Source organism: Pleurodeles waltl, chromosome 8 (assembly GCF_031143425.1).
Source record: "Pleurodeles waltl isolate 20211129_DDA chromosome 8, aPleWal1.hap1.20221129, whole genome shotgun sequence".
NCBI classification, from domain to species: domain Eukaryota; kingdom Metazoa; phylum Chordata; class Amphibia; order Caudata; family Salamandridae; genus Pleurodeles; species Pleurodeles waltl.
The window spans coordinates 674,102,414-674,123,736 of record NC_090447.1 but is presented as its reverse complement, the minus strand read 5'-3'; positions in this window follow the sequence as shown (position 1 = coordinate 674,123,736).

Below are 21,323 nucleotides of genomic sequence, written 5' to 3'. Positions count from 1 at the left end.
CTGGTGGAGCTACTCGACGCGCAGAGTGGTTCCTGGCCTTAAGACAGGTCAGGGGTCGTCAGTGGATTCCACATTTTGCTGAGATTGCCAAACCATTACAGCAGCTGACACAGAAAGATGTTACAGATCCCATTACTTCAGATCAGGATCAGATGAAAACATTCACTGAGTTGAGAGAGATTTTATGCAGGGCTCCAGCGTTGGGAATGCCTGATGACACAAAACCATTTACATTGTTTTGTCATGAACGTGATGCTTTCTCTATGTCTGTCTTGACATAGGTCCATGGAGGTGCTTATTGCCCAGTATTCTATTTTTCAGCTACCTTGGACCCAGTTGCAGCAGCCTTGCCGGATTGTTTGCGTGCAGTTACCGCAGTTGGTCAAAGCCTTTCACAGTGTGATGGAGTAATGATGGGATACCCTCTGATGGGAATGGTACCACACTCTGTTGAGATCTTACTGACAAGGATGAAAACACAGTATTTGACTGGTGCCAGACTGACAAGGTATGAAACGAGCATTCTAGGTGCTCCAAATGTAACATTGAAAAGATGTACAGTGCTGAACCCGGCAACGTTACTTCCAAGTGGTACTGTCGAAATTGAAAAGGAAGAAGATATGGAGCATGATTGTCTTGAGGTAACTGAGTTGTGCACGAAACCTAGACCTGATATCAGAGATACACAGTTGGAGGAAAATTATCAAATTGTCTTTGTTGATGGCTCATGTCTCAGGGAAGGTACAGGATCATTGGGAGCAGGATATGCTGTGTGCACAATTACAGGTACTTTAGAAGCTTCTTGGCTTTGAGGTGTATATTCTGCACAAGTAGCAGAATTGGTAGCTCTTACTAGAGCGTGCCATGTGTCTGCAAGATTGAGAGTTACCATTTACACAGATAGCCAATATGGATTTGGAATTGTCCATGATTTTGGTCAGTTATGGTCGCAAAGAAGTTTCCTAACCTCACTGGTACACCAGTCAGAAATGGGGAAAGAATAAAGGATTTGGTGTATGCAATACAGTTACCTGAAGAAATTGCAGTGGTGAAATGCTGTGCACATCTAAAGTCACAAGACTACATCTCACTAGGAAATGGATATGGATATGCGGTTTTGCGCATTGAACTGTATATCGTTCAAAGACAAGTGGGAAATGATGTCAGAAGAAGATAATACATGTACAGGTTTTGCATTGAAAGTGATACTTTGGAAGAGTTGAAAACACTGCAAAATAATGTTGACCAAGAGGAGAAACAACTTTGGTCCAAACTAAAATGTGTTCAAAGGAGTGATGAGATATGGGTTTCTGAGGAAGGTCAAATGGTCCTGCCAAATAGTTTATTGTCGCAAATGGCCAGGTATTATCATGGTCAGGCACACATTGGGAGGGATGCCAGGGTGCGTCTGTTTAAAATTGACTGGTTCAATCCTAAGTTTAGGCAGGCAGCAGGCAGCAGAAGCAGTATGTCATCACTGTATAATCTGTCAGCAGCTAAATGTGGCAAAAGGGACAGTGGTGAATTTGAGCCACATTGGAAGAGCAGGAGGTGCATTCAGCAGAATGCAATTAGATTTCATTGAGATGCCTGCGTGTGGAGGTTAGAAGTACGTGTTGGTGATTGTGTGCATTTTTAGTCACTGGATTGAAGCATCCACAAGAAGGAATGACAGTCTCACAGTAGCAAAGTTGTTGCTCAGGGAGTTGATACCACATTTCGAGTTTCCGATCTCTTTAGAATCAGATAGGGGAACACAGTTCAATAACGGGGTGTTTAAACTCTTATGTGCAGCACTAAACATTGAGCAGAAGTTGCATTGTAGCTACCGTCCTGAAGCATCAGGACTAGTGAAACAGATGAATGGTACTTTGAAATCCAGAATTGCTAAGATGTGTGCAGCCACAAATCTGAAATGGCCAGATGCATTGCCTTTGGTGTTGATGTCAATGAGAAATACAGCTGACAGGAAGACAGGGCTGTCGCCCCATGAGATCCTCATGGGCAGAGCAATGAGACTACCAGCAGTTCCAGTCCAGCAAATGCACTTGTAAACATTACAGATGATATGGTGTTGGACTACTGCAAGGGTCTGGCTGACGTGGTTCGCTCTTTCTCTCAGTAGGTACAGGTCACTACCCTACTACCCATCCATGATCCAAGGCACAATCTGAGAGCCGGTGACTGGGTCGTTGTTCGGAAACATGTGCACAAGCGTGTTTAGAGCCACGTTGGAGAGGGCCTTACCAGGTGGTCTTGACAACTACGACAGCTGTGAAGTGTGCAGGACTCCCGAACTGGATTCACGCGAGTCACATGAAGAAAGTGGCATGTCCACTGGATCATGAAGAAACGTTGTTAAGAGCACCAACAACAGTGAAACAGGTTGTCGCACCTGAGCCAGAAAAAGGACCAAGAGAACCTGAAATTGAACAAGAGCTTGTAGAAGATGGTTCTATTACCCCTGTAAGAGACAAAGTTCAAGAATTGCAGGAAGGCTCAGAAGAAACAATCTCTATGGATACAGCAGGAGAGCCTAGCTCAGCAGGGGTTCTCCCAGAAGCAGACGGTGCTGAGAATCAAACAGAGCAAGTGCCAGACCAAGAAAGGGAAAGAGTTGAGACATGTCAAAGTCAAGGTGATCCGACTCCTCCTGAGACTGTTGCAGTCCATCAAGAGAAAACACACTAGAAAAAGAGAAGGAGAAGAGTCCAATCTTGAAAAGAATATTAACAGAAGGATTGAGGAAAGGAGATAATTGTCCGGAATCGCAAGTAGAGAAAAGGAAGGAAGTGGTCATAAATGAAACAATGGAAGAAGAAGTAGATACTACGAGGAAAGAAGAATCGAGTGAAGGAGAAATAAGTGTTGATCTAAAGTTGAAATGAAAGAGAATAGCAAGTCGGCATTACGCAGGTCCTGAATAGGCGTATGCAACAACTAATGAATGGCAACACAAGTTTATGTCCTTTTGCTTTGATAGAGAGGTTCCGAGTCAGTACTTTGATATTACCTGGAGGTGAACAAAAAGCTGAACAGTTGAACCAATCTGAAATACCTTAAAGAGACTGTTAAAAATAAACCAGAAGATACCTTGATAACCTGATTTGACATAAAACCTGGATGTAACAAGCTGCTAATCGATTTTGACAAAGGAAAAGGATTCCTGGATGTGAAACTTAACTGTGAGAGAAAAGTTTTCCCTTATTTCTGATTTTTACAGCACTTATATAAGAGTTGCTTCTGCTTTCTGATTCTTTACAGATCATATCTGAGTTAAATAACCAAGTTAGGAATGCTAGGCGCTGTAATTATATGAGCATTGGATTGGCGATTATGTGTGGGATTTTGTTTATTGTATTGATTGTGGGTATGTCTGTACTTGATGCAAAAAGAGCCAAACTTACTTTTGTTCCTGAAACTACTACACTAACGGCTTTAGACAGGTTCAAGTTAGATGAGAAATATTTGCAAGACTATACTAATGCATAAGGAGAGCTTTCTTCTAATGTCTTCTATCGCTTGTTGAGTGAATATGTTGAGACGAAGGATGCAAGGGATTGTCTTGTGTGTACGCAAATTCCTTCATCAGTAGAGGAAGGAGTTACGTGCCACAGCCTTTCATTAACCTATGGAATACGCTGTAGTCTGCTACTAACAAGGTACTATAATCAAGAGTATGCACAATATTTTAACTCCAACTATGGCTTAGTGTTTCCGTTCATCCCTATTATTAGGTACTTGAGTAGAGTAGCTAAGGATGATGATATAGTATTAGTTAGAGGACTCCTTGAGCCTATGCTAACATTTGGAACTGCTCACGCGCATTAAAATAACCTCACATGCTTGCTTACATCTTTAAAGAAGAGCTTTGTAGAGCATACTGATGACAAGAGAAAAGCACTAAAAGAGAAATTAATAAAAGGCTTAGAGAAAAGGACTTACAAGGATGATTATGCTTACACTGCAATTAAGACTCAAGGGAAATTAGCTTTAGATGCATTACATGTAGGAAAGCTTTGTATATATAGGCCAAAGTCACGGATTGACACTTTATTTGTGGGAACGAGTAAATGTAGGCATGTGTTTTTGGTTTCAGTGTAAATGGACTTTTATGTTGAATGGTCAGGACCCTGCAATTCCAGGTATCTATTATATTTGTGGACTTAATGCTTATTACCATCTTCCAAGAGGATGGTATGGGATATGTTATTTTGGGATAGTATTCCCAAAGATTTAGCAGATAGATGACTTAAAGAAGTTTCCGAAATTGACTGAATTACATCATAAGCAACAGAGGAGGGAATCCTTTTCTGCTATTGTGGGAGATATATTTGGTGCGGTGATTCCTTCACTGGGAGTCATCCTGAATTCAATCAAGATGCGAAAGTTGTCTACTATTGTGGATAACATGCTGACAAATTTTACAGGGGAAATACTCCTGATAGACACAGAATGAGCTTCAGAATCACCTTGCTTTAGACATCCTTCTATTGAAGGACGGCGTAGTCTGTCAAAGGATTAACTCTAGGCATTGCTATTTTTATACACCTAACAATAGTAGAGAGATAAGAGACTTAGGGCCAGATGTAGCAAACGTTTGCGACTCGCAAACGGGCCGAATCGCAATTTGCGACAGTGCAAAATCGGAAATGGGATGCAAAAAGCCCATTTCCGACTCGCAAAAAGCAATGGGACCCGTTTGCGAGTCGCATCCGGTGCGACCCCATTTTGAAGACCCGCAAATTGCAAGTCGCAATTTGCGAGTCGCAAACCATATGCAATTGCAATTTGCAAATTGCGACTAGTCGCAAAAAGCCCAGTTTGCATGTCCCATTTACCACTAACTCAGATCAGGTGGTAACCATTACCAAAGTACAAAAGGGGACCCAGAAGGCATCTGGGTTACTCAAGATGGCGGAGATATACCTGATAGCAGTGAGGAGGAGAGTCTACGCAGCCCAGCAGAGGAGGAGGAGGGGCCACAGACAGGAGAAGATATATAGAACCAGGCAGACTCTTTTTCAGCAAACTGAAGAGGAGATCTATGACAAATACCGCCTTAGCAGCGCAGCCATTCTAGAATTAATAGATTTACTCAAACCACAGCTAGAACACCAGACTCTGCGTAGCTGCGCCATCCCTACGCATGTGCAAGTACTATGCGCACTGCACCTCTTGATCTCAGGGAGCTATCAGGGGGTCATTGCCGTGGCAGGTGGGGTATCCCAAAGTGCAGTGTCAAGGTTCCTCAGGGCATTCCTAGATGCCTTAGTCACGCACATGTCTCACTTCATATACTTACCAAGGAATGAGGCAGAAATTAACAGCACCAAGCTGGACTTTTACCGCATTGCCCACTTTCCCCATGTCATAGGGTGTGTAGATGGGACACACATTCAAATATGCCCCCCTGCTAATCTGGAACACATTTTCCGCAACAGAAAGTGTACCCACTCACTCAACATACAGGTTGTTTGTGATGCCCATTATGTCATCACGGACATCGTAGCTAAGTTTCCAGGCAGTACCCATGCATCATACATTTTTAGGCATAGTGGGATACATCAACGCCTGGAACGTGGGGAATTTGGAGACGGTTACCTCCTAGGTAGAGCCACAGACACTTGCAGACATACACACAGGTCACTGTGCACGACTATCTGGACTTCCTAACAGTGTACTTTTGTGCCCAACAGGTGACAGTGCCTATGCTCTCAGGCCTTGGATCATGACTCCGTTTTTAACACCCAGAACTGAATCTGAGAGGCAATACAACAGTGCGCATAAGAGGACCAGGAACCTGATAGAGCGCACCTTTGGACTCCTGAAGGCAAGATTCAGATGCCTCCACCGCAGTGGAGGCACCCTCCAATACACCCCCATTACTGCATTCAAAATTGTGGTCGCATGCGCCATCCTCCACAACATAGCCACCCGACGTGGGCTACCTCTCACCCCTGCAGACCCAGATCCTGATGATGAAGAGCAAGAACAACCACATCGCCATCATGGGGATAGGAGTCTAGCTAATCAAGGCAGACTGAGACGGGAACACATTGCAACGCAATATTTTGGACGGTACGTGTCAACTCCCACCATACTCACCTATTAACCAAAAACTCCATTTGTTAAGTGGAACAAAAATAACTGTTTTATTGATGTAATGAAGAAACTATATACAAGTTGAAATTGCCCATGGGCAGGAAAATGCCAACCAGTCATGTGGCACATTAACGCCATGTGCCACATTTATTTGTCCTGGGTGTCATCTATGATCTCCTGCCCCTCCTGCCAGCCTGGCTGGTCCCTGCTGCGTCCGTGGTGCTCTGCCTACCACTCCTGAGCACCCTGCTGTCAGTGGCAGAGACACTGCTCACTGTTGAGCCCTCCTCACTGTCTTGGGGTGTTTCCCCGGTGGCCCTTGACATTTCCCGTGTCTCCATAAGTTCAATTATGTGGGTGAGACGTCCCAGGCCCCTGGCAACATCCCCAGCAAAATGGCCCATCTCTATTTGCAGGCCAACTGTCCTCCTCGACAGGCCTGTTGTATTAATGGCTAGCCTGCCGATCGATGTGGCCATCCTGTCCAGTCGTAGCATTATCTGGCGATCTCTGCGCCGCCCAGCCTCTGCCTGGCCCAGCAGTCCGCCCGCCAGTTCCCTAATGGCAAGGGCAAGGTCCCCAGTGTTCTGGCACATCATGTCCATGCGTCTGTTGAGGTGCTGCATGCTTGCATGGTTGTTTCTAACAAAGCGGTGCAGCACACCACTAATCCTGCCCAATATTCTGTTCTGCAGGCGCTGACCACGCAGCAGATGTGCCTCACTGGTGGTTGGAGGAAGGATCCCGGATGCAGACTGCAGCCCAGATGGTCTTGCCCTGCGACGCCTGCGCAGCGGTGGCTGCCCTGTGCTCCCACCTGTATCCTCCCTGCCTGTTGCTGGGGCAGCTTCTGGCGTGATTGTTGCAGCAGGCGTTACTACAGCAGGAATGCTGCTGACTGTGCAGGTGGGGGTGCTGGCGGGTCCTGGGGTGTCCTCCTGGGCCTGGGTGCTTGGGGTGTTGGGGGTGTCTTGCTGGAGACCTGTGGGACATGGGGAACACACTGTCAGTGTCTAGTATCTATTGCACAATTCCTAATAAACATTTGCCTATGAACTGCCTATTTGACTACATTTCCCATAATGCATCATTCTGGCTTTTTCTACCCTGAAATGGAGCTAATTTGGTTGTGCATGCACCTGTGTACATGGTGGGTGGGTTATGACATTGATAGGGGTACAGGCTTATCACATGGTACTCACCGGTTGATGTGCTGGGCTCTGAGGTGTCCAGGTCCCCAAATCCACACACTGCCTCCTGCTCCAATGTTTCCTCCACCCTTTCTTCCAGGGGTGTGGGTGGTGGCACAGATGATGGTCCCCCTCCAGTGCCTCTCATCTCCCAGAGCCTTTCTGCCACCCTCTCCTTGGTCCGGGAGCGGAGGTCATACCACCTCTTCTTAATGTCCTCAATTGTCCTGTGGCTCACACCCAGGGAATTAATTTTTTCTTGAATGTCCTGCCAGAGTTTCTTTTTGGTGGCCTCAGGAACAGTGAGGGCTGCTCTCCCACAAAGCTCATCATGGTGCTGACAGCATTCCTCTGTCAGCACCTCCAGCTCCCTCTCAGAAAATTTGAGTTTTCTTCTTCGTGGGGTTCCCTCCATGGCTGCTGCTGCTTGTTCAGTGTGAAGACTGGCAGTTATAAAAGGGTGTGGTCCAGCCTCCTCCCAGGTGTATTTGTTAACTTCCTGGCTGTGATGTCATCATCATATGCCAGGAAGTGTTTCCAGAGTGTTCTGGTGTGCTTTCTGGAGTGTTCTGCTGCACCTGCAAGCAATTTTGAAGGTAATCGCAATTTGCGACACCTACTCGCTAATTGCGAGTTCGTTTTTGCACACTCGCAAACAGCGACCTCGCAATCTGCGGACTCGCACACAGCGTTGCAAGTCCGGCTGCGAGTCGCAAAATCGGATCGTTTTTTTTTCTGGCATTCCAAATTGCGACTCGCATTTTGCGAGTCGCATCAACTCGCAAAATGCGAGTCGCAATTTTTATTTTTGCTACATCTGGCCCTTATTCACTAACCTGACTAACTCAAGTAAGGATTTGAAGGAATTGAAAGAACTAAGGGCCAGATGTAGCAAAGGGTTTTACCCATTCTGTGTCTATGGGGAAATGTGTTAGTACATATGGCCCCAGGTGTTTTGGAAAAAAGTTGGAAAAGGATTTGCTTCAGTGGGGAATTGGCTTAGTAACATTTGGAACAGGGTATTATTAAAAATCTTACAGGGAATATTAATTGTGATTGCTTACATATTACGATTATGGGGTGCATGTATATTGTGTCAAAAGATTAAAATAAAAAGGTCTAAAAATAATCAGAGGAGGGAAGAACGAAACAAAGAAAGAATTTATAGAGATGATTTGAGAAAGAGACAAAATACCGAAGAAATTGAGTTATGAAATTGTTAATGGTAAAATTAGTGTGATGACATTTTTTTTCAGAAGAGGGATTGCTAAAGCAGATATGATAATTAAAATTATTAATTGATGTTGATGTATGTTGAATAATAAACAAAATGTAGAAATAAATAATGTAGAAAAATAATGTACACATTTGAAAATGTGCCCTCGGAGAGCGATCACCAAGATTCACAAATGTACTAATAAACTGAAGAATATGTATGAAATATAGAAAATTTATTAAAACAATGTAGTACTATGTCATATTGAGATATATAACATGTGTTTTGCATTATATTGTAGAGTTAACTTAGCCGAAGTTGTGGCCTAGTTTTGCCAGGCCTCATGCAGAAGCTAAATTATTAGCGCAATGTAGAAGCTAATGTACTGGACTGACCATGAACTGCTTATTGTTTAATAAACGTTGCTCAGCAAAAATCCTATGCGTGAACCGATGAACAGGAGATGACGGAATAAAGTTTCTAACCAAATTGGTATGAAGCAGATAAGATGTACTTTCCCAGGACTCGAACAATGGAGTCACTGACTGGAGAAGAAGATGCAACATTTTTGATACCTGATGAGCCTGATGATGAGGACATTGTACAGTGAACTGATTGATACCTTGAGAACTGTGTAATATTAGAATTCATAGATTTGAAAAACCAAGATCATTGGATAGAGTCATAACTGATGATTAACTGACCAATTAGAAATTGGGGGATAGGCTGGGTGACTTTGAAATAATAACGTGACAGAAGGAGAGAGTTCAGATGTTAGGGGCAGATGTCCAGAGAGAGACCTTATTCCGAATTCGATGCAATATGGGGAAAGAAGAGATTTAAGATTCTGGCATTGGGCTCACACTCTTGAGAGTCTTATGAGATGCTGATCGATTGATGACCTGAAGATGAAGACTAACTTTGTTGCTGATCCATACCGTGGATAGGTAGCTATGACAATGTGACTGATTGACTTTTTGTGCTTTTTCTTTCTAGGTATCAACTGCGCTGTTTAATAGTTTCTTTTAGTTAGATATTTTTCCAAATCCATGTTCTGAACTGTTTTTTGCATGAAGTCCCACATGCTAATGCTAATCTGGGTTAGGTAGGCTCTTATTCTGATTCGTTGACATGCAGTGACAAATGATTGACGGACTAATTTGCTGAACTCTGCTACTCATGTTAACATATTCATCGTTATTGGCCTACATTGAAGCATTAGAATACATGTTTTCTCAAGTTCTGATTAGATCATATTATTGGTGGTAACTAATGAATTAATCTTGAGTTGATTTGAATAAAGTTTGAATTAACCTCATGACTTAGTATTGTAACCAATAGGGAAATAAAATTGCTAAAGCATATATTGAGTTGTGGTTTTTCATGAATGTTGACGTTATTAATTACTGACTAATGTATTGCTTATTGGTTTGTGTATTGATTATTGATGAACATTGGTTACACCACAGCTAGGATACTCCATGCGAATCAAAAGGTTCATCGATCTATACGCGTCCCCCTATAAGTTTACTTATTAAGGACTGTGCGCGCTAGCACGTTGTTGCCATAGTAAGTGTAGAATTGTTTGAAGATGATTTGAAGAGGAATGGGATGGAACAAAACCGACTTGAGATGGATGAATAAGTGATGTGATAATTAAATGTAAACGAGTCGCAAGTATCTTTGCCAAAATTTTTATATCAGAATTTATCAATGATATGGGTCTATAGCTAGAACATTCTAATGGATCTTTGCCAGGTTAAAGAATTATCATGATACGTGCTCTAAAAAATTCTGGAGAGAAGTGCCCCTTTTTTAATGCTTCATCAAAGAAAGTTTGTAACAATGGGGTTATTTGAGCTTTAGTAATCTTATAAAATTCAGTAGGAAAGCCATCGTCTCTGGGAGCTTTATTTGTAGCTAGACAACCAATAGCTTTTGTGATTTTTTCTGTTGTTATTTGCCCATCAAGTCCATTTTTCTGTCCTTGAGATATTTTTGGAATATTTAAATTAGTGAAAAAAATAATCTTCCTCTTTAGTATCTTTACAATTCAATGATGTATAAAGTGTTTCATAATAAATCTGAACTTGTGTCAGTATATCAGTTGGTAGTGTAAATAAATCATTAGAAGACTTTTTAATAGCAGATATCGTTCTGGAAGATTCTTGTTGGCATAATTGATATGCTAGAAATCTTCCAGTTTTCTCCCTCCTTTGATAATTACATTGACGAATTAAAAATAGACATTTTTCAGCATGAGATGTATTCAAATTATTAAGTTTAAATTTAACTGAAAGTCACTTTTTAATATTTCAGGAGATTTGGTTTTGCTATAATTGTTCGTGAGTGATATGACCTCTTTTTCCAATAATATCCTTTCATTATTTAATTGCTTTTTAAAAATAAATGAGACTCTCATAATCATTCCTCTAATCACCGATTTGTCAGCACCCCAAAGTATATCAGCATCTGTAATTGAATTCTCATTTTCTTTAAGAAGTTGTTCGACATGTTGACATAAGCTTAATTTAGCCTGAGGTGTTTTATATGAAGAGGTATTACATTTCCAATTAGATTTGGGGGTCTGTGCTAATCCTTCATAAATCATGATCTGAAAGGCTAAATGGAATAATTCCTGCATGTGTTATTGATTGTAATGTTGAAGATGAAGTCAGAAAATAGTTTAATCTAGAACGAATTAAATGTGAAAGTATAATCTCTGTCATCTGGATGTAACAGACGCCATGGTTCCTGCAATGCAAAATCTTCCATAAGATCTTTTAAGATATGTCTGTCATTTGTGTGATGAATGTCAGTTTTGCCCGATCTATAGGATACTCCATGCGAATCAAAAGGTTCATCGATCTATACGCGTCCCCTTATAAGTTTACTTATTAAGGACTGTGCGCGCTAGCACGTTGTTGCCATAGTAAGTGTAGAATTGTTTGAAGATGATTTGAAGAGGAACGGGATGGAACAAAACCGACTTGAGATGGATGAATAAGTGATGTGATAATTAAATGTAAACGAGTCTCAAGTATCTTTGCCAACATTTTTATATCAGAATTTATCAATGAGATGGGTCTATAGCTAGAACATTCTAATGGATCTTTGCCAGGTTAAAGAATTATCATGATACGTGCTCTCAAAAATTCTGGAGAGAAGTGCCCCTTTTTTAATGCTTCATTAAAGAAAGTTTGTAACAATGGGGTTATTTGAGCTTTAGTAATCTTATAAAATTCAGTAGGAAAGCCATCGTCTCTGGGAGCTTTATTTGTAGCTAGACAACCAATAGCTTTTGTGATTTCTTCTGCTGTTATTTGCCCATCAAGTCCATTTTTCTGTCCTTGAGATATTTTTGGAATATTTAAATTAGTGAAAAAAATCATCTTCCTCTTTAGTATCTTTACAATTCAATGATGTATAAAGTGTTTCATAATAAATCTGAACTTGTGTCAGTATATCAGTTGGTAGTGTAAATAAATCATTAGAAGAATTTTTATTAGCAGATATCGTTCTGGAAGATTCTTGTTGGCATAATTGATATGCTAGAAATCTTCCAGTTTTCTCCCTCCTTTCATAATTACATTGACGAATTAAAAATAGAAATTTTTCAGCATGAGATGTATTCAAATTATTAAGTTTAAATTTAACTGAAAGTCATTTTTTTAATATCTCAGGAGATTTGGTTTTGCTATAATTGTTCGTGAGTGATATGACCTCTTTTTCCAATAATATCCTTTCATTATTTAATTGCTTTTTAAAAATAAATGAGTCTCTCATAATCATTCCTCTAATCACCGATTTGTCAGCACCCCAAAGTATATCAGCATCTGTAATTGAATTCTCATTTTCTTTAAGAAGTTGTTCGACATGTTGACATAAACTTAATTTAGCCTGAGGTGTTTTATATGAAGAGGTATTACATTTCCAATTAGATTTGGGGGTCTGTGCTAATCCTTCATAAATCATGATCTGAAAGGCTAAATGGAATAATTCCTGCATGTGTTATTGATTGTAATGTTGAAGATTAAGTCAGAAAATAGTTTAATCTAGAACGAATTAAATGTGAAAGTATAATCTCTGTCATCTGGATGTAACAGACGCCATGGTTCCTGCAATGCAAAATCTTCCATAAGATCTTTTAAGATATGTCTGTCATTTGTGTGATGAATGTCAGTTTTGCCCGATCTATCAATGAATGGATCTAGGGTGATATTCCAATCTCCGACCAATTATTAGTCATGTAGACCCAAAAGATGACAATAATCTACTAATTTTAGAGATAAAGATTGTTTTGGAGTCATCAGGTGCATAGATCGTACCTTCAATCATGAAGGAATTCCAAACACAAAATTTAAAAAATGCATAACTACCGCTATCATCTAACCATGTTTAAATAATTTTATATGGTAAGTTTTTATGAAAAAGAATAGCTACCCCACATTTACAAATAGGAGTATTATCACTATTAGAATTGCTATGTGTTATGCTAGCATGTATAACTTGACCAATCCTATCTCTTTTAAATTTTTTGCTTTCTGACTCAGTGAGATGAGTTTCTTGTAACAAGGCAATATCTGTTTTTTGTTGTCCAAGAAAATTAACTATTTTCTTTCTCTTAATAAAATGTGTTAAACCATTAACATTTAAGGAAACAACATTCAAAGGTTTAAACTGACATATTTCAGAGTAAAACAATGGTATTAATAAGAATTATAAAGACCTAAAAGAGTATAAGAGAGTGATAAAAGGAAGTCGAGAAACTATACATAATTTGAAATATGTCAGTACATGTAAATGCTAAGAATTGGATATGGAATCAAATTAAATATTTGGAATATGTTAAAATAAGAAATTATTATTTGTATGAACTATCAATACAAAATAAATTATCCAATACAGTTGATAAGACAATTATGTACACTTAACAACTAAAACTTTAGACTGAGGGGGTAAACAAATGTGTTCCGGAGTGGTGAGCAGAGAAGAGGGTATTAATGCCATTTCAAATGTGAAATAGAATATCCGATAACATGTAAAAATATAATCACATATAGAGAGAGATGGATAGCAAAGAAGGAGTATATTTTGAGGAAAAGTACAGAATATTATTGCATATGATTTACATTTCAAACATAATCAAGGTTTCAAAGGTGATCTAGATGTATCTCTGGGTTGATATTTTTTCCATGATTTAAGTTTACCACTATGAGACCAATGTCGTTGCACAGTCTCCCATACTTTTTGATCAGCGTCATCTGGAGTGTTAGATGTGAAAGATTCTTTTGTGGGTGAAGGAGAAGTCATCTTATGTTCCATCTCTGAGTCCTTATCGTCTAAATCATTCAAAAATGATTCCAAGTCATGAGGATACAAATATTCCTTGGTTTTCCCTCAAAAAGTTACAATCATAGTGGCCGGTTCTAAAAAACAGTATTTTATGTCTCTTTTTATTAGTCTAGCATGTATATTTAAAACTTGTTTCCTTTTGAGATTGGTAGGTGCTGAAAAGTCTGCAGTGATAATTACTTGTGATTTTTCGTGAACATATGGACCATGTTTCTTTGCTGCCATAATGATTTGACAGGCTTGTTGATGTCGTAAACAGCAGGCCAAAATTTGTCGAGTACTTGTAGAGTGGTCCAATGTGCGTGACCGAACACGATGAGCTCTCTGAAATTCTAAAGGTACGGTAAAGGTGATGTTCGTCAAAGTTGGAATTAAATTGGTCAGAAAGTCTAACATATTATCTTTCTCTATTTGTTCCGGAAGACCTATAATTCTAAGATTATTCCTTCTACTTTGGTCCTCTAAATCAATCATTTTCTGCTGCAGATAACAAATATCATGACTTGGGTCAGGAGTCTTATCAAGATGGAATTCACTATCCGTAATACGACTATCTATTGTCTGTATGCAGGATTGAGATTCGGTAACATCATTTCTTAACCCTTGAACTTCCGTGGTATTTGTAGAGACTGTATTATCCAGAGACGCAATGGAGGATTTTATATCTAATAGTTCTTTTAAAATTGTATCCATAGCTGTAGAGATTAATTCAGTAGAATCTGACATTTTACATTTTAAATCAGTGGAGTCATCATTAGATAATAGAGCTGCACTATATGATAATTGTCTTACTACTTTAGGTTCTGACATAGGGAATGATTTTAATCTTCTTCCAGAGTTCTTCCAGTTTCGCCTGCTTTTTTTATCTTTATCTTTATTTCTTACACTGTTATTATTTCCACCCTCTACTTCGCACAATCTCAGGTTCCTCTGCAAGCTGAGCTCTTGGAAAAACCTCTAATCATTGGGGATTGGCAAATCTGTATTCACAACTCAAAGATTCACCTAAGCCAATATTTTTGCCATTAAATGAAAGGATTTTCCTGGGGTATCACCTGCGGGGCCCAAAAGGGGTGCTGTTCAGATTTGGTGGTTATATATCTTCAATAGAGGTTAATATTTCCAGTTTTACAGATGTTATAGAAACATCGCGCTTAAACATCTAGTCATATATTGTTCCCTGGTGGAACCCTCCCCAGTATTTTTCTAACAGGTCGACTCCAGTGCCTCTCATTAGTTTTAGTGGGTGTTCAATCATATAATGCTTTGTTTATCTCAATGGGATTGATTTCATTCATGTTTGCAATTCTTGCATTTCAGCGCATATTCTATTTCCTTTTTTAACTTAATTTCCTTCGTGATGACAGGGTATGTTTATGGAGGGTGATGGTAAAAGAAGAAAAAAGCAGTAGATTATTTCAATTTCCGTCTCCCAGATAGAGCATGATACCCATTGCACAATCTGCGCTTGTTATTTGGCGATGTTTAAATATTTCAGCTAGGCCGCGGGCATGTTATCCTGACGTCTTTTACATCCCGCTGCACTACGGCAGTATCAATCAGATCAGACAGCATCCAAAAGCAACGTATGATGTTTCCGATGTTGCACAAGGTAGTGAGGTAAAAAGCTCTGTAGTTTTTAGTTTCCAGAACACGTAAGATTATGTACTTTACCAGTCAGAGTTTGGGACAAAGCTCACGCCGTCTTTTTGAATTTTACCAGTCGTCATGTCTTTAAGCATTAGGTTCGGTTGTAGAGCGATTTGTCTTCAAACCATGATTCCTATGTTGTCCTTTCTTCTTCCGACAGAGTATTCTCCTTTATTTCTTACATGGAGATCGGGAAAATTTATTTTAGTATGTTTCCCAGTCTCCGTTTGTTCCGGCTCTAGAAAGGAGCTGAATCTTCTACGGCGCTTGGATCCGCCCCCCTACATGCAACTTCCTTGCTGAACAGTACTTATACTAAAAACTCCTGCCCCTCACCAATAATAGCATGTAGGGATAGCCAAAAAGTGTTTTACTTAACATGTCTATGTGAGATAGTTAAATTGGATATATATATAGATATCCTGAAATCTTCAGATAAATTACAATTACTCCTACTATACCGAGCAAAGTAATGAAGGTTAAATGTATTCTACACAGAGGCTGTTCTTATATGTTAAACAAATGAATGATAGTTTTCCAGTTCTAACATTATTTTCTATGTATTTTTCAATGCTCTACAGATCCGTCAATCACATTAAGGATGGAACATAGAGGAGTGTTCTGAGAACGTATTTTCCCATGTTGCATACATATGGGATTTATAAATAAACTGTATAGTAATTTTTATCTTTCTTAAAAGCTTTTAACCCAGCAGCAAGATGAAAAGTCTAAAGAAGAAAATGAAGAATGGAGTATGAAAGTGGTTGAAGAAATAGTAACATCTTTATGTTTATTGTGTACTCATTTAATTTTGAAGGCTGTTTCTCATATAACTCATTATTTGTATGTACTGAACATGAAGAAACTGGTCAAGTATGTATTTAAACTAACAGGTGCACAGTGTTGGACATGCCATCAGATAAAACATATACGCTCACCTATTCCCTAACATATTCATGTATCCTTTCTCACACTCAGTGTAGGAGGCTGGACTGGCTTGTAGTGAGTACCAAGGGGTACTTGCACCTTGCACCAGGCCCAGGTATCCCTTATTAGTGTATAGGGTGTCTAGCAGCATAGGCTGATAGATAATGGTAGCTTAGCAGAGCAGCTTAGGCTGAACTAGGAGACGAGTGAAGCTCCTACAGTACCACTAGTGTCACTTGCACAATATCATAAGAAAACACAATACACAGATATACTAAAAATAAAGGTACTTTATTTTTATGACAATATGCCAAAGTATCTCAGAGTGTACCCTCAGTATGAGGATAGCAAATATACACAAGATATATGTACACAATACCAAAATATGCAGTAATAGTATTAGAAAACAGTGCAAACAATGTATAGTTACAATAGGATGCAATGGGGACACATAGGGATAGGGGCAACACAAACCATATACTCCAAAAGTGGAATGCGAACCACGAATGGACCCCAAACCTATGTGACCTTGTAGAGGGTCGCTGGGACTATTAGAAAATAGTAAGGGTTAGAAAAATAGCCCACCCCAAGACCCTGAAAAGTGAGTGCAAAGTGCACTAAAGTTCCCCAAAGGACATAGAAGTTGTGATAGGGGAATTCTGCAGGAAAGACACAAACCAGCAATGCAACAATGATGGATTTCCAGTCGAGGGTACCTGTGGAACAAGGGGACCAAGTCCAAAAATCACAAGCAAGTCGGAGATGGGCAGATGCCCAGGAAATGCCAGCTGTGGGTGCAAAGAAGCTGCTACTGGACAGTAGAAGCTGAGGATTCTGCAGGAACGACAAGGGCTAGAGACTTCCCCTTTGGAGGATGGATCCCCCACGCCGTGGAGAGTCGTGCAGAAGTGTTTTCCTGCCAAAAGACCGCCAACAAGCCTTGCTAGCTGCAAATCATGCGGTTAGGGTTTTTGGATGCTGCTGTAGGAGGACCAGGATATCGCCAATTGCGTCTGGGGACAGAGGGGGCATCGAGCAAGACAAGGAGCCCTCTCAGAAGCAGGCAGCACCTGCAGAAGTGCCAGAACAGGCACTACAAAGAGGAGTGAAATGGTGCTCACCCGAAGTCGCACAAAGGAGTCCCACGTCACCGGAGGACAACTTAGGAAGTCGTGCAATGCAGGTTAGAGTGCTGTGGACCCAGGCTTGGCTGTGCACAAAGGATTTCTGCCGGAAGTGCACAGAGGCCGGAGTAGCTGCAAAAGTTGCGGTCCCAGCAATGCAGTCTGGCGTGGGGAGGCAAGGAATTACCTCCACCAAACTTGGACTGAAGAGTCACTGGACTGTGGGAGTCACTTGGACAGAGTTGCTGGAATCAAGGGACCTCGCTCGTCGTGCTGAGAGGAGACCCAGGGTACCGGTAATGCAGTTTTTTGGTGCCTGCGGTTGCAGGGGGACGATTCCGTCGGCCCACGGGAGATTTCTTCGGAGCTTCTAGTGCAGAGAGGAGGCAGACTACCCCCACAGCATGCACCATCAGGAAAACAGTCGAGAAGGCGGCAGGATCAGCGTTACAGAGTTGCAGTAGTCGTCTTCGCTACTTTGTTGCAGTTTTGCAGGCTTCCAGCGTGGTCAGCAGTCGATTCCTTGGCAGAAGGTGAAGAGAGAGATGCAGAGGAACTCTGATGAGCTCTTGCATTCGTTATCTAAGGAAATCCCCAAAGCAGAGACCCTAAATAGCCAGAAAAGAGGGTTTGGCTACTTAGGAGAGAGGATAGGCTAGCAACACCTGAAGGAGCCTATCAGAAGGAGTCTCTGACGTCACCTGCTGGCCCTGGCCACTCAGAGCAGTCCAGTGTGCCAGCAGCACCTCTGTTTCCAAGATGGCAGAGGTCTGGAGCACACTGGAGGAGCTCTGGGCACCTCCCAGGGGAGGTGCAGGTCAGGGGAGTGGTCACTCCCCTTTCCTTTGTCCAGTTTCGCGCCAGAGTAGGGCTGAGGGGTCCCTGAACCGGTGTAAACTGGCTTATGCAGAAATGGGCACCATCTGTGCCCATGAAAGCATTTCCAGAGGCTGGGGGAGGCTACTCATCCCCTGCCTTCACACCATTTTCCAAAGGGAGAGGGTGTAACACCCTCTCTCAGAGGAAGCCCTTTGTTCTGTCATCCTGGGACAAGCCTGGCTGGACCCCAGGAGGGCAGAAACCTGTCTGAGGGGTTGGCAGCAGCAGCAGCTGCAGTGAAACCCCTGAAAAGGCAGTTTGGCAGTACCAGGGTCTGTGCTACAGACGACTGGGATCATGGGATTGTGCCAACTATGCCAGGATGGCATAGAGGGGGCAATTCCATGATCATAGACATGTTACATGGCCATATTCGGAGGTACCATTGTGAAGCTACATATAGGTAGTGACCTATATGTAGTGCATGCGTGTAATGGTGTCCCCGCACTCACAAAGTCCGGGGAATTTGCCCTGAACAATGTGGGGGCACCTTGGCTAGTGCCAGGGTGCCCTCACACTAAGTAACTTTGCACCTAACCTTTACCAGGTAAAGGTTAGACATATAGGTGACTTATAAGTTACTTAAGTACAGTGGTAAATGGCTGTGAAATAACGTGGACGTTATTTCACTCAGGCTGCAGTGGCAGGCCTGTGTAAGAATTGTCAGAGCTCCCTATGGGTGGCAAAAGAAATGCTGCAGCCCATAGGGATCTCCTGGAACCCCAATACCCTGGGTACCTCAGTACCATATACTAGGGAATTATAAGGGTGTTCCAGTAAGCCAATATAAATTGGTAAAATTGGTCACTAGCCTGTTAGTGACAATTTAAAAGAAATGAGAGAGCATAACCACTGAGGTTCTGGATAGCAGAGCCTCAGTGAGACAGTTAGTCATAACACAGGTAACTCATTCAGGCACACTTATGAGCACTGGGGCCCTGGCTGGCAGGGTCCCAGTGACACATACAACTAAAACAACATATATACAGTGAAAAATGGGGGTACCATGCCAGGCAAGATGGTACTTTCCTACACTCAGTAATATGTAAATGTACATACTTTCTGAAACAGTGCATCACACATACCCCAAACTAAATATAGATATACGTATATGTCATCATAGGAACACTGTCACTCATATATATACATATACACAACTAAATGTATACACATATACTCTGACACTTAATCAGACCTACACACATAACTCTTAAACATGGCGCTACAAATACACAAACATAGACAACTACACACTCAGAGACACACACACTAACATCCACTTGCTGATCACCAAACATTCACACACACATATTCTCATACTGTGAGTTGCACACATAGAAACAAGACACTGTATACTGTTTTATTCATATACAATCATGCACAGCCACTGATTTTGACTCACATACACTCAGATACACACTTACTCACACCACCACAGACATGGATTTATAATCACTCATCACCATGCACACGTGCACTGAGGTATACACATCCTCACTGACTTAAACTCATAAATGCAGTCACACTTACTTTAAACACTCACTGATATTTACACACACATACACTTGTGACTGTGACACACACAGCCACATATGTACTTGAACAACCTTTTTTGCTCAGTCAAAGACATTCATTACTGCAACCAGACAACATAAACATATATACATAAGTTGACTTATTCTGTCAAACACATGCACTACATTTCTGAACACCCTCAGTTGTATACTCACACACCCATCCAGTCACTCTTAACACAAGTAACCAGAGTCATCCATGTGCACTCATTCACACACATGATCAACTGCAGCCACACACATATTCTCTGACACAGTCAGTAAGTCACATTCATTTGCACGCTGTACGCACTCACTCACTCATATTCACACACTCAGAACCAACATTTCCTTTTTCACACATATACACACAATGTAAATGGTGAGTCTGTGGCACCAACATAGGCATGCATCTATACACTTCACCACAGTTGTACAGTCACACTTACTCAAGAACAGGCACAAGTGCACTCATGCATACATACCGTCACACATTCAGAGACATGCACTCTCAGTCTGTACTCACTCACTCATTCATACACCCCCAAATAATAACTCTCTCACCCACACTAGCATGCATATACTCACATGACCACGGTAACCCATTCACACTGAGTCACACAGATGGAAAACTGCACCCATCCATACATACCTTGACACACACAGTCAGACATATGGAATCACTCTGTATACACTCACTCAGTCATATACAAACACAATCTATTCCATACATCCACCGAGAATGCCTTCCACTCATTCTGATATACAGTCAGATTTGTATTCATCATCAGACACGCTATATAACACACATATACTCATAGACAATCATATACTGTATCATACGCACATGCAAAGATGGACATCACAAGACAAACATGTAACATTTAAGTTGTTATATTTTTAACCAAGATATGTGGTTCTGAATAGAACCTTGTTTGGGGTTTTGAGGTTTTCAAAAATGTTTAAGATTTTTTTATTGTTTTTTTAAAACTGTGGATGGAAATGAGGGACTAACAACTACGATGGTGAAAAAATTATAACATTTATGATCAACTACAGCCTGGAGCAGAGTGCTGAAGCTTGCTCCCCAAAACTAATAATTTTATTGCATGCAGTGCAATAAGTTGCAGTTTGCCACTGTTGAGGTTGGTGAGATTGGAAATGCTGTGTCAGTTAGGCAGGAATTTGGTTGCCTGCTGCCAAAGCTGGTACAGCAACAGGTGTGTAAGCAAGTGCAGCATCTCTTTGCGGCTCAACTCTTGCAAGCAAACTTGGGTGGATGGAAAGCCAATGTTTAATCATGGTGGATGTTCCATGACTGTAC